The 17,144-nt window shown below is 44.9% G+C and overlaps 1 protein-coding gene across 1 annotated transcript in view; it reads left to right on the top strand.

Annotated features, from left to right (window-relative positions):
- Positions 1–17,144, top strand: part of LOC309521782 (ephrin type-B receptor 5) — a 159,732-nt gene that overhangs the window by 1,220 nt on the left and 141,368 nt on the right. Inside the window, exons 3-4 of the mRNA XM_082204662.1 lie at positions 5,784–5,946; positions 12,818–12,882. The gene's annotated coding sequence lies outside the window, so the exon portion shown is untranslated. The remainder of the gene's footprint in view (positions 1–5,783; positions 5,947–12,817; positions 12,883–17,144) is intronic.

The raw sequence follows: 17,144 nt of genomic DNA, 5'->3' as shown, positions 1-17,144 counted from the left end.
AGCGTGTGTCTTAATTGGGGAGGTTTTTTTTTCCAGAATAACTGTCAGCCAGAAAAGCATCCCAAATCCTCTGGTGTTAGAGTCCTGGGAAACTTCAATTCAAATAGTTTGGACTGATGAGCCTTACACACAACAGTGATTCACAAACAAAACAAAGACACTGCTGAGTATTTGTATTACCCCTGTTCTTAAGGGAAGGCTTGTTGTCCGCACCCCCACTCCTCTTCCAACTGTTGTAAAGTTGTCGTTTTTAAAATGGCATTTATTTCCCAGCCTTCCCCAGCCAGGTCCCAGGGTGTGTTACAACTCTTTAACATTCACAACTAAAAACAATTAAAATGGATTACAGTCGCAGGAATAGGATGGGTCCTGAGATGCACATAAGTCCGGTGTAAAGAGTAAATTGTAAATTTGCCAAAGCTGTGTAGTGAAGAAGGCTGACGTACATCAGTGGGGAGCAGCGTTTGAAATTCACCAAGCGCCCCACACATTTTGCACCTGGCTTTTGGCCACTTGCGACCAAGTGAAGATTCCTGTGTGCCAAGATGGCGCCTGACGTCTCTACCATCTGGAAGTGCATGCCTGGGGATCCTCAGATCTTGCCTGTTTTTACACGCTAGCAACACATCCTGTAGAATTCTATCCATGGTATTTTATCTGCACCATCGGAACGAAATTCAGGAACCAAAAAGTCATATGGAAAATAGGACTTTCGAGCTGTCTGGCCCCCAAATGGCAACTAGGCATTCTGTTTTGGCGACTGTAACCCTGGCTTAAGGAGAGAACTATGGGACACCTCTATTGCCCAGGACCCCCTTAGTTTGGCTAAGGTTCTGCCCCTCATTTCCCCATCCTGGTCTTCCTCCTTTCTCACTTCTCTGCTTGTTTTTGCAGTGGCAAATTCCATATTGCTTGCAGAGTGCTGTTTTTATCTCATTGCTGACTCCCTTGACCAGGGCCTTCCCCCTCCCTTGCAGCTTCCTAAAAAAAGGAAATAATGGGTGATCCCAACCCTCAGCAAAACAAAAAGCAAAGAACAACAAACCCTTACCTTTGAGAAGGGCTTTTTTTTCCAGCCAGAGCTCACAGGAACACAGTTCCAGCACCTCTCAGGTGGGCACCATTGCCATTATAAGAGAACAAAGCAGGTGTTCATAGTGAGTTCTGGCACCTCTTTTTCTAGAAAAAAATAGCACAGCTTCAGAGGGTGAAGCTGTTTTCCTGGAATGGGGATAAGTGGTGAGGAGGCAGACTTCATTTGAGCACGTAGTCATGGGGGAGGAAAGTATGCCTTTGTCTAAAACAGATCAAAGGTAGGGGAAAGTTTTATCTGTTTAATTTCTGTGTTCCAGGATGCCATTAGAGTCACAGAAGCAGAGCTAGTAAAATATATATATTTATATTGGGTGTTCTGGCCTTGTTCTTTCTCTTAATAAAAAAAGATTATCTTAGGCTTGGCAAGTCTCTGCCAAAGGCACTAACTTCCATAGATCTCTAGATACAGTTATTAGTGCAAGGGCCAAATTGCACATGACGTGCTTAACCTGGCTGCTTTTATTTTTACTGAAAACAGCACCAAGGAGGGCAAACAGCTTCTAGGCAGAGGGTGATTTCCAGCAGAAAACTGGCACGGTGCCTAGGATGGCCAGATGGAAGCAGAACAGCTAGAGTTCCTGCATTTTGAATAGTGTAGAAGAAGGAACTCCACCATGCAATGAAAGCTACATCCGGGGAGATTCCCTTTTCAATCGGTAGCACATGACACTCTTAATCTCAGGGTTGTGGGTTCGAGCCCCACATTGGGCAAAAGATTCCTGCATTTCAGGGGGTTGGACGAGATGACCCTCAAGGTCCCTTCCAGCTCCGCAATTATATGATTCTACACAACTATTTAGTGATGTATGGAAGTGAGAGCTTGACCATAAAGAAGGCTGATCGCCGAAGAATTGATGCTTTTGAATTCTGGTGCTGGAGGAGACTCTTGAGAGTCCCATGGACTGCAAGAAGATCAAGCCTATCCATTCTTAAGGAAATCAGCCCTGAGTGCTCACTGGAAGGACAGATCCTGAAGCTGAGGCTCCAATACTTTGGCCACCTCATGAGAAGAGAAGACTACCTGGAAAAGACCCTGATGTTGGGAAAGATGGAGGGCATGAGGAGAAGGGGACAACAGAGGACGAGATGGTTGGATAGTGTTCTCGAAGCTACCAGCATGAGTTTGACCAAACTGCGGGAGGCAGTGGAAGACAGGAGTGCCTGGCGTGCTCTGGTCCAGGGGGTCACGAAGAGTCGGACATGACTAAACAACAACAACACACAACTATTAAGATGCAGACGCCCTCTCTTCTTTTATACCTGGCCAACCTAGCAGCCCCTCATCCGGATCAGGGTTCAACCACTGCTCTTCCTTCGAAAGAGTGGCTGGAGAAACGCAGCCAGATGGGTGGGATATAAATAATAAATTATTATTATATTATTATTATAATGAAAGCAGCCAAGCCAAGCACACATCTTGAAACTTGTGACTAATATCATGTGTGGTTTGGCCCGAGGTCTATTCCATGATACTATAGCATATTTAGCAGGTTTAATTATTTATCCAGCCTTGATGATGGGCTCTGTGGAACACCTGCTGCCCTAGTAGGGAACCAGCCAGAATGCACTTGGCTGGTATCCTGAAGCAACAGGGATCTTGATATCTCTGAGAGAACTGCGCTGTGCTCATCAGCACGATTTGTAACACAATAGGTGGGCTTCAGGGTAGCGTTGCCAACTGATCAGAAAAATAATAACCTAACCTGCTCTTCTGCCCTAAGCAGATTTGTTGGCATCTGTCTGTCTTGAGAGTCAATGGAAGAGTGTGCCTTAGGGGATGAGAGATATACTACTCTCCTGCAGATATTTACACATCAAGTTCCTGTCAAAGGCAAAGGCTACAAGAGACAGTTTAGAAGTTTGCAGTCCCTGCTTACACGAAGATTGGGACAACTCTAGGTTTTTGTTGGGTGACTGCCAGATTTGTGAGCCCAGGAGCAGATTGCTCTACAGGGATTACACCATTGGACACTGCTTTCAGGGTTGTCCCATCCCTCCCCTACGCACCACCTCTGCTCTTCATACCATTCCATTTCATTTCACTTTTAATTTGCTTACCACCTTCCTATATTATCGTACCCAAGGCAGTTTACAAGCTGAAGAAGCAACTAAGATCGCACACCTTATAAAAATAGGATCCAAGACAAGGATTTCATAATAAAAGCCTAACTTTAAAATAAATAGCTTATATCCGATACAATAATATTCAATAATCTATTAGAATACAATAGTACACAATAAATATCAGCAAATAATCATTAAACAGAAATTCACCCTTAATAATTACAATAATTACAATAAATAATTACAATAAATAATTTATTTATTACAATAACAATTACAATAAATATTTTCTAAACTGTAATCAATAAAAATAACTCACTGTGCATAAAATAACACTGCAAACTGAGAAGCAAAGACACACAATATATATATATATATGTGTGTGTGTGTGTGTGTGTGTGTGTGTGTATTTAATGTCTCTGAGTTCCTCTTCTTCCTTCCTAGCTGCTTTTGTTGTTCCTAAAGTCATGGTCTGGGAAAGGCTCCTACGGCTGGGGGGGTTAAGCAAGACAGGTGCGGTGGGAGGGAAAGCCATTGCCTGGTGGCCAGCACAAAGTCTCTCTCCTGTCTTCTGCCTCTCGGTGGCCCTAACTTACATAAATCGAGCAGGCGATGAAGAAGAAGAGAAGAAGAGTTTGGATTTGATAAGGAGCCTCAAAGCGGCTAACATTCTCCTTTCCCTTCCTCCCCCACAACAAACACTCTGTGAGGTGAGTGAGGCTGAGAGACTTCAAAGAAGTATGACTAGCCCAAGGTCACCCAGCAGCTGCATGTGGAGGAGCGGAGACGCGAACCCGGTTCACCAGATTACAAGTCTACCACTCTTAACCACTACACCACACTGGCTTTTCCCATCTCACTAACTCCATGTCATACAAAGCTTCACCTGCTAAGTCTATGTATTGGGTTTGGGGGTTGCTGTTCTGTGTTACGTTGGGTTGCTTGCTGAAATGTTCTAATCTAGATACCTACTTGCACTGGTGTGCTTTTGAACTGCTAGGTTGGCAGGAGCTGGGACAGAGCAACAGGAGCATGCTCCGTCGCGGGTATTCAAACCGCCAACCTTCCGATCGGCAAGCCCAAGAGGTTCGGTGATTTAGACCACTGTGTCACCCGCGTTTTTTTAATCTAGCTACAGAGCAGGTGACTTCAGTAGCAGTGATGGGGAATGTGGGAATAAACTAAGGCAGTATGCGATGTTGCTGCTGCGATGGTGTGTGCCGTAAGTGGTGATTCTCGGGTACATAGGACAATGCTTGCAGGATTCTATACCAATAAACAGCTTTGAGTGATTATGCTTGAGATAATGTAGACGGCATGTATGCATTCAACCCTTGGGAACTGCAGCTTCGCTCCAGAAATGCAGGTGTGTACATGTCAAAGCTCCTTTGTCTGGAGGCCAAACATACCTGGCATCAGGCATGTGAAAAGTTCACGGCAGTTGCGAAATAGGAGGGGCTGAGTGAGGCCAGCATTGAAGTACAGCATTGAGACTGAAACATTCTCCCTCAAGGAAGACACGTCTTCAGAAGCAGGCTGCCAGTAGCAAAACTTACAATTTGTGATTATAATTTTAAAAGGTAAACAAGACATAGCAATAATGCAAAACCAGAGATGAACTGAAATGCCAGTTGCTTTACTATTTGTTCTGGTTGTTTGTTTGTTTGTTTTTGAAAAGTGTGTTCTCGAAACCTCCTCTGTTTGTTTTTTTTAATAAAAAAGTTGGCTATAACCCAACAGAGGGGGCGGGGATTGAAAGGCATCTACTCTCTTGCCAATCAGATGATAGGTGAATTAGGATATATGTACGTATGTACACCTCCATTCATTAAAACTTTTCATAAGCTCCCAGTGTCAGAAAACTGGCAAGTTGCTTTCTTCTTAAAATGACAAGGTGAGCAGGCTTTACTGTTGCCCGCCACTGCCAGCCAAATGACAGGACCCGTGTGTTTTAATTTAAACTTTGTGACTTTATATTGTTGTTGTAAGCTGCCCTGAGGACATTGCTTAGGACAAAAGGCGGGTTAGAGATAAAACAAAACACACACACACTTGGTGTTTTTTTTAATCCTCACTTGTTAAACCAGCTCTTTCTGTGCATATATGTGTGGAAAGCTTTAAAGGGATTGGAAGATAGGCTTTTAAAAGCCCATGTCAGGACACTGTTCAAATTCCAGGAAGTGTCAGAAGGATTTGGCAAGTGGTTCTGTTTCTTCCAAAAACCCTGAAGTTCAAACTGAAATCTGGCCAAGATCTGAATGTTCAGATTAGCCTTATTAAAGGCTTTCTACAAAAGGTAACTTTGACAACTTGTCTGAGTTTAATGTTAAGTCAAATTAGTACGGTTTGAGGAACTGACATTCCTTAAACAGACATATACAGTAACTTATATCTGGCAGCTGCGGTAGGTCTCAAACTTTCTGGGAGCTGAACTTGATCCCTTTTCCTGAGCCAACACTGTTTCTTAAAGACTAGAGGTCTCTAGGACCCTGTGCCCTGGGCCTTGAAAGATGCATGCATTGCAGGGAATTGGACTAGATGACCCACAGGGAACACTTCCAACTCTACAATTCTATGATTATGTGATTCTATACTACTGAGTGGCCTTATGTCTTACTTTACAGACCTCTAATCCGAAGGACTGTCAGAAAGAAGGGTCCTCTATGTGAAGACAATACTCTATCCGAGGGCTGTTCAGTCCAAGTTTGGTTAAAACAACAAAGAACCATAAAAACAGAGAGCAAGAGATTTGAAGTTGACCCTCAGCAGTAACGTCACCATTGTGAGGTACGTTTTATTTCCAGTTAGATTGCATGTAATTATTTCTAAGTTTGCACCTCTACGTATGAAAAGTCACAAGCAAATTTTATTCAAATTGGTGTCGTCTTTCTGTCCTTGTTTTTGGTCAATGCATAACTGGCTGCTCTCCTTTCCTGGGAAAGGGGTGGTCCACTATTGCGCTACTGCTGGTCCAAAACATTTTGCTGACTGAAGCAAAACCCACCAATGATGTCCCACCCCTAACCCTATGCTAAGATTAACACTTTGGAAAATCTCACCCTACTATTCAGACGTCAATTCCTGCCTTTGTCTATTGTCTAAATCAGTGTTTCCCAAACTTGGGTCTTCAGCCATTTTTGGGACTACAACTCCCATCATCCCTAGCTAGCAGGACCAGTGGCCAGGGATGATGGGAATTGCAGTTCAAAAAGAGCTGGAGGCCCAAGTCTGGGAAACACTGATCTAAATCAAGGATAGGGAATGTTTGACTTTCCATGGGTTACTGGACTACAGCACCCATAATCCATGACCATTGGTGATGCTGGCTGGGGCTGATGGGAGTTGAAATCCAACATCATCTGGAGGCTACAGGTCCTGTGCCTCTGCCCTAAATTCTACTACTTAAGCAGCTATCTTCGCCTTGCCACATGGTACTGCTGATCCTATTTTGCGCTCACAAAAACCATTGGAAGTGGAGTTGTTAACCATGAAGGTTCTAGGTGTGAATTTCCTCCTGTGTTTGAGGGGCAACTTTCTTCTAAGGATTTCAAACCCTCTAAACTCGCCTGTTTGTACACAGCACAAAGATGCTCATTGCTTTCTTTATGAAATTGATCCTAAATTAGTGCAAAGCGAAGAATGTTCTGCTGAATTATTTTTCTTATTTAAGTACATTGTTTTTGAACCAGTTTTTACAACTCTCTTGTCTGTGAGTCCATACATAAAACTTAAGTTAGCCAGAGAGTCTGTGCAAATAGAAACTATTTCTCAACACTTTTTGTCCCATTCTAACACAGTTCACAAGAGGCTAGAGTTACAAAACAAACCAGAAAAAAGCACAGCTTCTTCTGGCCTTAACTCTTTTAGCAGCTGATGTATAAAATTCAGCAGGTGAACCTTTTCACTGCAAGGTGATAAACACATTATCTAGCAAATGTCTGTATGCCAAGCTACTGTTAAATGCTCAGTTGCAGAGCTTCATTGCTGGCAACTCCACATGGCACATTCCTCTATAAAAAGTGTTCAGTGTTACTTGTGAATATGCCCTAAAATAATGAAATCAATTGTGCATTTTCAAGAGCATTAATGAACACTCTTCTCCTGCTGCAGTTTATATACATTGCCACAATGCACGTTATACGAGTGCCATGTTCCTGTACATGAATGCACACCCATGCCTGCAACCTCCAGTTTGGGAAGCTGTCATTGCACGTGTGCAACAGCTGTCTCAAAGGGACACACCTCAGCTTAACCACAAAGTGAATGTGGCTTACGCTTTCAAATCGGGTGGAACCTGGTTTGAAGAGAAACACATCAAAGAGCTGTATTTTAAAAGAAACTACAGGATAGAGATTGATTGTGGCTAACTTCATGTATACACTGCTTCAAACATCAGGGATGGGAGTGTGTTGGGATCTGAGTAAATGGTAATGTATATGCAGCCTCTGTGTGAAGTCTCCTTCCCAGTACCTAGAATGTTGCCATTACAGTGTTCTCGTACTGAAGATGCTGGGAAACATAGTTCTACAGGATGCCTAAGTCCATACCACAGGTGGCGTGGAAACTACTTGTAATGGGAATTGTAGTTGCTTGTGTGTAAGTCACCGACTTCCCTAAACTGCTTGTTGTTTGAACCTTTCCCTAACTGAAGCGCACTCCTGTGCATCTGCTTCAGTCGCTGGCAGAATCTGTTAGTGGGTGTTTCCTAATTTTTTTCCAACATAAGAATTCCTTGACAGCCAGTCTCCGCCTAGCCTCTCTGCACGGAAGCCTTCTGCGCAGAGTAGGCGTGCCCAGTGGTGGTCCGGCACTCTCCCCGCTGATCTCACTGGAAGAGTCCCTGAGCCTTCCCTCCAAAGTGCTCTCATCCCCTCCTTCTTTCTTGGTGTCACCTTGATTCCCTTCCCCCTCGGAAACCCTCTCTCTCTCTCCTTGCTGGTTCCCTCTCCTGCACTATCAGGGCGACTTCTCTCTCTGCTGGTCTCCAATGTCAGTTCCCTGACACTACTTTTCCCAGAGGTCCTTGTGTCTGAGATCAGCGGCGAGCTTTGAGCTTTAAAATTTCAGTGGTGCCCTCTGCGACGCCAAAATTTGGTGCCCCCCCACCTCTTGCCTTCCCTTTGATGTCATGGTTGCAGCACCCCCTGTGGCGCCATCTTGGCTCAGCACCCACTGCGGGAGAACTGGTCGTGCCCCCTAAAATCCACCTCTGCTGGGATGCCACTGCCACAATCACCAGGCAAGTCAGGAAGAAGGGAAAGGCAGGCGTCTGGATCCTGTAACAATCCCAGTTTAATTAATATGCAGGTTATATATTCAGACTTGAGGGGGAAGTTCGCTATTTTCCCATGGGAAATAGCTTTGTAAAGCGTGCTACTGAATCACCAAAAGAGTTTTCCCATCACATCTTTCAGGTCAGCATTTGCTATAAGAGCTAGACCCCCATGCCTACCTTAAAAAAAAAAGTGGTTTTGGGTTTTTTCGCTACCAGATTATTTGACAATTACCAAACACATCACATTTTCTTTTTTTCTTTTTTTTATACATTTTTCATATTTTGAATATACATCATACATTTTCTGCAATAAATCACTTCCCTCAGAACTTCCCATTCCATGGCAACCTTATTTTGCTGTATATCCTTTTCTTCCATCCTATTTCATCCTACATATATATCCCTTATTGTTAGTAACTGCTGCTCACACTGTTGTTCCTACTTGTAAGTTAATTTAAATATTATATCGCAAAGAGTTGGACACAACTAAACGACTAAAAAACAACAACAACAAATCTCCTTAAATACTCTCCCAAGTATTTCCACTCATCTTGAGTCTCGTCTTGGCCCCCCCCCCCCCCGGCTGTCATATATGCTAGCTCTGTGTATCCTATCAAATTATCTTGCCAAAAAATGGCAAAAACCAATCACATTTTCTGCCCTGTCATGGAATTGTGGGATAGAGGCAGGCAGCTCTGAATAGCAAAGTGAGGCAGCACAACGAGTACATTCAAACTTTGCGAGCCACAGACATTTGGTAGAATTTGTGCCTAGTGCTGCAGAACTCCCAGTGTTAAGTCAGACTTGCTGGAAAGGCTTGGCTGTTATGTTTTGGGGACTGTCTGGAGCATGTTATGTTTGGTTCCCATTCTTCTCCTTATCCCCCGCCAGTGTTCGCCGCTTTGCTACCTGTTTCCATTCCCACCTCTTCTGCAGAGCCACCCATCTCCTCCCAGCCTTGTCCCTCTCTGCAGGCTGCTCTTGTTCCCTCTCCCTGCACCTTTGTGCCATTCAGCCTCTTTTGTGCCTATCTTGTTCATTCTTTCCCTTTCAGCGCCATTCCTCTTGTCTGGCTCGCCCCTCCTTCCCTTCGCCCTCATGGGTGGTTTTGTCTCCTTGGTTTGTGTGGTCTGCCCTGCACATTCCAGGCCTTTCTCTCCTCAGGACCTGACATGTTCCCCACAGAAAAGGGGATTTATCACATGGATTATGCTTTTCATTCTGCCTTTTGTTTTCAAAAAATTTCACCCTTCTCTCCCCCCCCCCTGTACTTTGTATACACAGACTTGACAATGCACATATCTGAGGGCTTTTCTGGAGTGCCTGATGCATATGATTCTTTGTGCGTTTTAGTTTGAATTCTCCATCTTTCGTTTCTTTATGTATCTCAACACCACAGGCCTGACTTTGCCAGCTCAGAGGTTCTTTCCCTGCTCCCCCCCCCCAATTGCTCTGCTCCGAAGCAAAAATAGGCCTGTGCAGGCTCACACCGTCCACCATTTCTCAGACGACAAAGAGAGAGAGAGAGACGCGCTTGTGTACTTTCACAACCATCACGGGCACACGCTCTCCTCCATCAGCTATAGGTCGCGTTGTGTTGCTCCACAAAAGTCTGTCTGTTGCTGGCTTCTGAAGCAGGGTGTGTAGACCACAAGACACACCTAGTTTTTGGAGGTGGAAAACAAGAAAAAAAATATTCTGAATCTCAGAATCCAGAACAGCAAGAAGGATTGCTGTGCAGTGAAAGCAGCAATCCCTCTTGCTGTTCTGGCTTCTGGGATAGCTGCACAGCCTGCATTCGCTCCATAAGACACACACACATTTCCCCTTACTTTTTAGGAGGGAAAAAGTGAGTCTTATGGAGCAAAAAATACGGTATTTTTCTATCCCACCCCTCCAGGCCACAACACACAAACATGTTGCATTTAATAGAGTCTTAAATCCTTCAGTGAATCTGGCATATTAAAGAAAAGCCTCCTGTAACTTTGAACACCTTCAGCCACAGCTACCAGCTGAAGGGACGAGCTGCAAGGGGAACAGTGCGTTTTGTGCCCCTGTGCATGCATTTACATACATACGCAGGAACCCCACCCTGACCCAACTAAATTATAGAGACGGAAGGGGGAAATGCTGAAACCTGGGCGGGGGGAAGATTTTAGAGCTCACAAAAAGAAGAAATTTCAAAGCAGGCCCATGCTTCATCCAAATGGCAAAACAGGAATGGGGATTTCGTGAGGGGCAGGAACCTGAAAAGCAGGACTTTCTCTGTCTGAAGGGGGGGGGGACTGGAAAATTGCGATTATATGAGCCTATTGTGCATGTGGTGGTGCTGGCAGTGTTTTGGGAGCTGCCGCTTTGTATTCCCATCTGAACTTTTGTTTTCAGTAGGATGCTCTTGCAAGTTTGCAGCGGCGGCAGCAAAAGCCCTCATTAAAAATGCGTGCGCAGCAAAATCCTGTGGCAGAATAAATGGAGACATTCAGCAGAGCCTTGAAACAAAATCCATATGAGGGAGCCCCCCCTCCCCCTCCCCTTCCCCGCATCTCCTGCCCTGATAGCACAGGGATTTGAGGCAGCGGGTCTGGCTCTTGCTTGCTGCTGCGTATGTGTACATCTGTGGCTACAGGAACTTTGCCCAAACTTCATTCAAAGCAGTGGGTCTTTCAGCCTTTGCTTTCATTCTGAGCAGAGGGAGGGCAGAGGGGGGACCACGGGCCGCTCCATTTCCACAGAAAGGGGGGGGGAACGTTGCTCTAGCCATTCTGAGCGAAGCATCCACATCCCATTTCCCTACCCCTGGTGCAGAGTGGTGAAGCCCCACGGCTGCTCCTCTGTATGGGTCAGCTGCTCCTCTTTGTAGCAAAAAGATGGAGCAGAAAAGGGGGAATGAGACGTGAAGAAATTTACTACACATATTGAATCAAAGCACTGATCCTGAGAAGGCCTGAATGCCTACAGCTCTATTTTTTTTTAATTACAAAGAACTCGCCCGGTTCCTTTTGTGTGAAGCAGCTGTCAGAATCAGACCCTGTTTAATATGTGTCAGGCTATCCAGCCGCGAGGGCAGTGTGCAGGGAGTTTATAGTATAAATGGCTGTGGCTGAAAACCCCACCGAGGGGGGATTAAGTGTCTGGGGCTGCTGCGGAAGCCTTTGGAATCTGCAGTGCTTACGTTAGGGTTGCCAACCTGGGGTTTAGCAAAAATGCCGGAGGGGTGTGTGCCAGAAGTGGGCAGAACCAGGTTGATTGGCTAGCATGTGGAACGTGGCCGTTTGGAGGACAGGTCAAGAGGGCACAGCCTGGTGCCCAGCTTCAAAGTATCTGCTATAGTCATAGAATCATAGAGTTGGAAGGGACCCAAGGGTCATCTAGTCCAACCCCCTGCAATGCGGGAATCTCAACTAAAGCATCCATGGCAGATGGCCATCCAACCTTTGCCTAAAAGGAAGGAGAGTCCACCACCTCCCGAGAGAGTCTGTTCCACCGCCAAACAAAAAGTTCTTCCTGATGTTTAGTCTGTATCTCCTTTCTTGTAGCTTGAAGCTGTTGGTTCGAGGCCTACTCTCCAGAGTAGGAGAAAACGAGCTTGTTCCCTCTTCCATGTGGCAGCCCTTGAGATACAGTCACACCTCATGTTACGTCCGCTTCATGTTACGTTCTTTCAGGTTACGTCCTGCGGCGACCCAGAAGTACTGGAAAGGGTTACTTCCGGGTTTCGTCGCTCGCGCATGCGCAGGAGCGCAAAATGACGTCGCACGCATGCGCAAAAGCGGTGAATAGCAACCCGCGTATGCGCAGATGTGCCGCTGCTGGTTGCGTTCTTTTCATGTTGCGAACGGGCCTCCGGAACGGATCCCATTCGCAACCAGAGGTACCACTGTATTTGAATATGGATATCCTTAGGTGGTTGTTTAAATTAAAATTGGTAATAGTAAAAGAGTTGGCAGATTCCCCCCCCCCCGTTTACATTCAGTTCTGTGGAAACTTACACACCCCACCACATAGAAAAAATTATTATTGCGATTATATAGCATCTTCTTTTGTAGGCATAACTTGAAATGCCCTGCAATAGTCTCATGGGGAGTAGGGAATGTGAAATGCAGGATAGTGAGAGGGGAATGTGAGCAGGTGTGCAGTTGTACTTTCTTCCTATCAGGGAAGAAGAGGCAGATTTGTACTTGTGTGTTTGTGTATGAGAAAGACAGAGACAATGACAGAGAGACGGAGATATTAAGGGCTTTGTTAGGATTTTTACAAGCTGGGCTACCTGCAGCTAGTGTTAAGACCTAGACTGGGTTGTGGAGGCAGCTGTTAAACCGTCAACATTTTATTTTATTTATTCAAAAACATTTCTAAATTCAGGGCTTTTTTCTTTTTCTTCAGCCAGAACTCGCCGGAACTCAGGTGGACGCCATTGCCATGATAAAAGAACGAGGGAGGTGTTCGCAGTGAGTTTCAGCACTTCTTTTTAGCTAGAAAAATAGAGCTGTCTAAACTTAATATTTAAAAATCTCTAAGTGGCATATGTGCGTGTCTGTTGCAGAGCTGGCATTAATATCAAGTGACATGAAGCAGTTGCTTCAAACTGTTGCTTCCGGCCTCCATTTTATTACATTTGCTGTGTTTAAAATGTGTTGGGACTGGTGTCACTCTGCCTTCTTGCGTTGGGTGTGAAAATGCCTGACAAATGCTTTACATGTTACAGAAAAGACAGATCCCTGCCTCTGCACTGTGGGTCAATCATACTATTTGCACTCAATAAAAACAATGCCCAGAAGCTTCAGCTGGTCACAGATCCCAAATAAATATTTAGAGTGTGTTAAGAGTCATGTTTAACCCATTGCAGAAATGCATGTTTCTTCCTCCTCTGTAATATATGAAGTGCTACAGAGACCTACACCAGACTTGTCCACCCATTTAAATACAAAAACAAAACACTCTCACATATATCAGCATCTTGGTCCTGTGCTGGAGGGCAACCCTCTGTAGTGAAGTTCCCAGCTAGCGCATCTGGTCCTCACTATCTCTGGTAATAGAGCTAGACTTTCAGATAGAAAAAGTGATACAGTTCACCTGGGATTGTTCAGCTTCACACGGTCCCAATGCTTGCCCATGTTTGGAAGAAAACTTCCCCAAGTGTTGAAAACTAGCACAACTGAGAGGCAGCTGGCCAGAAGCCTTTCCCCAGGTATGTTAGCTTTTTTGTTAGGCAAAAGAGCTTGATGTGTGTGGATTGTTCAGATATAATTCACTATTATACACGGCACAGTCCAAGAATGGTAGCATTTGATGTTTCTGTACAGCTTGGTTCTGCTTCTCAGGGTGGGTCCATCCGTGTATAGAGATGCAGACCTGGGACTCAGAGCTGCAAATATAACATTTTAAGTGTGTTTTAATTGCATTGTACAAATGAGACACTAGGTGGTGCTGATGAGCTAATGGGAAATTCCATATATATTTTAAAACTTTTTTTAAAAAAGCATTTTCACAGTGTTTTTTTTTATATCTGTGTAGATTCAGCCTTGTATTGTAGTAGCAGAACTGTTTTGCAAGTCGTATCTTAACTCTGAAATATACCTAAAGCACTAGATGAATTGGACTCTTATTTGGAAAACCTTGTATGGGACACCCATCAGCTAGCGGCCAAGTTCACCCCAAATGTTCCTTCTGCTTGTTGATACCACCACAAACTATTGGGCAGCTCCTTTTGATGGCACAGCAGCTCGTGCAAAAGAAAGTCCTGGTGGATTGTATCTCATGTATATAATTGTGTGAAGTTGCTTCCACTGGTCCTTTTGAAACAGAGTCTTGTAAAGCAAAATTCTCACAGTCTAATTCCAAATGTTGATTACTCTGGGGGAGTTCCATGCACCGGGATCGGAAAGGGACTCTCAACATATTTCTCTTAGACAATCAATGTCACATTTTCTCTGCCACCCTCCCTTATTTAAGTAGCTATACCTTCTGCCATGCTGTGCTACTTTGGCCTCTGTTCTGCGAATGTCAAAACAACCAATTGCAAAAGACACAAATTAATCTGAGTCGGTGCTTGACGTGGTTCTCCCAGAAGCGCAGGAGCTCGCAAGGTTCAGTCTGGGGGCTTTTCAAAGAAATACAGTACTGGGATTTGACAACTCTTAATTTCAATGAACTTCCACCAGATCCGGAAAACAAGTGCTCTTTGTATACAGTACTTAGATTTTAAATCAGCTTTGTCCAATTGGAGCTGGTGGGAACAAAATTAGCTGAACTGACTTGAAGATTCACCTGTATTCTTTTTAAATATAATCTTCCTGGCCTATGTAGACTTTGTTTCTTAAATTCTGCTTGTGGCACTGGGATCTGGATATGTCCACAATACTGCACATCACACTTTTTTGGGTGCCGGGTTAAGACACTTATATTTGCACTGGCATTGTTTATTTCTCATTATATTTATATCCCACCTTTCCTTGAAGGATTGAAAGAATGGTTATCCGCCTCCCCATTTTATTGTCCTAACAACCAGGACTTTATTTCAGCTGGAACTCAGTTCCAGCACCTCTCAGGTGGGTGCCATTACCATTATAAGAGAACAAGGGAGACGTTCATGGTGACTTCTGGCACCACTTTTCCTAGAAAGATCGCACTGCTTACAACCCTGCAAGGTAATCTACGCTGAGAGATAATGGCTGGTTCAAGTTCACCCAATGAACTTTGTGCTGCGTAGGAGTTTGTACTAGTCTTAACATTCTAAAAAGCAGAGACATCACCTTAACATTAAAACATCACCTTAACATTAAAAAGCAGGGACATCACCTTGCCAACAAAGGTATGTATAGTTAAAGCCATGGTTTCCCCAGTAGTGATGTATGGAAGTGAGAGCTGGACCATAAAGAAGGCTGATGACCGAAGAACTGATGCTTTTGAATTCTGGTGCTGGAGGAGACTCTTGAGAGTCCCATGGACTGCAAGAAGATCCAACCTATCCATTCTTAAGGAAATCAGCCCTGAGCGCTCACTGGAAGGACAGATCGTGAAGCTGAGGCTCCAAGACTTTGGCCACCTCATGAGAAGAGAAGACTCCCTGGAAAAGACCCTGATGTTGGGAAAGATGGAGGGCACAAGGAGAAGGGGACGACAGAGGACGCGATGGTTGGATAGTGTTCTCGAAGCTACCAGCATGAATTTGACCAAACTGCAGAAGGCAGTGGAAAACAGGGGTGCCTGGCGTGCTCTGGTCCATGGGGTCACGAAGAGTCGGACACGACTAAACGACTAAACAACAACATAACATTCTAACCACATACTACTTAGCCAGAGCTCTTTTTAATCCTTTAGTTTTAGCCTGCTCTATATTTTGTTGTTTGTTTAAATATATTTTAAGTTAATGCTATCGGAATTGCTTTTACACTTTTGTACGGTGCACTGGAATCTTGAAGGTACCCTGGACTAGACTAGACTAAAATACCCTCTATTGCCTTGAGAACAAGGAGTTGCCTTGGGATGGCTTTACTGAGTTGCAGTGCAGAGGAAGGGAGCACTGTGTTTCTGACTCAATGCCATGGTCAGGTTTGTGGGTTTTCTTGCAGAACAAGGGAATGGTCTTTCTTTCCCCCCTTGTATTCCCTCAAGGCTAATCTGTCAGAGGCCGCATGCCATTGATGGGTGGAGGTGGGTGAGACCAGAGCCAAAGGGCGCACCCCCTTTCTGCCACCCTTTCCTTTTCAGTCCCCGCCCCCCATTGCCACCTGTGTGACTATACTTCTAAAGCACATTTGTCGCGGAGTTTGCTCCCTCAAAGAATTCTGAGCACTGTAGTTTGTTAGCAGTTTCTGGGAATTGTCTCTATGTGAGGGGTTACAGTGTCCAGAATTATCAGAGGTAGCAAAATCCGTGACAAATGTGCTTTAAAGTTGTGCACAGCGTTGAGGGCTGAAGATTGTCTAACCCCCTCTAGCTGCAACCACTTGTGAGCTCACAGGGTGGCTTTGGCCTAATCACTCTCTCTCCTTCGTTCTGAGGAATAAATGAGGGAAAACGCTTTGAGGAAAGCTGGAATGTATAAAAGTAAAATTGCTGGCTGTAGCTGCTGTGCGACACCCATTGGTCATTACTGCCTCTCTAGCTTCCTCGTTCCATTGTTGGGTACCCCTTAAATAACAACAACAACAACAACAATTTATTATTTATACCCCGCCCATCTGGCTGGGTCCTCCCAGCCACTCTGGGCGGCTTCCAACAAAACACTAAAATACAATAACCTATTAAACATTAAAAGCTTCCCTAAACAGGGCTGCCTTTAGATGTCTTCTAAAAGTTTGGTAGTTATTTTTCTCTTTGACATCTGGTGGGAGGGCATTCCACAGGGCGGGCGCCACCACCGAGAAGGCCCTCTGCCTTGTTCCCTGTAACTTGGCTTCTCGCAGTGAGGGAACTGCCAGAAGGCCCCCGGCGCTGGACCTCAGTGTCCGGGCTGAACGATGGGGCTGGATACGCTCCTTCAGGTATACTGGACCGTTTAGGGCTAAAAGGTCAGCACCAACACTTTGAATTGTGCTCGGAAACGTACTTACGCAATCCCTTATGCAACATCCTCCTTGCAGTCCCTATTTAATAAGTTGTTGGCATCCGCCTGTCTCGAGAGGCAATGGCGTGTGACTCTGAGGGCGAACTCAAACCACTGAGCAGCACTGAAGTGACCTCCAATAGGGTACAAGCCTTGGCAGCG

Source organism: Podarcis vaucheri (assembly GCF_965113315.1).
Source record: "Podarcis vaucheri genome assembly, chromosome: 17".
NCBI lineage: Eukaryota > Metazoa > Chordata > Lepidosauria > Squamata > Lacertidae > Podarcis > Podarcis vaucheri.
The sequence above is the reverse complement of the archived record's forward strand: the minus strand, read 5'-3'. Positions and strand labels throughout refer to the sequence as shown.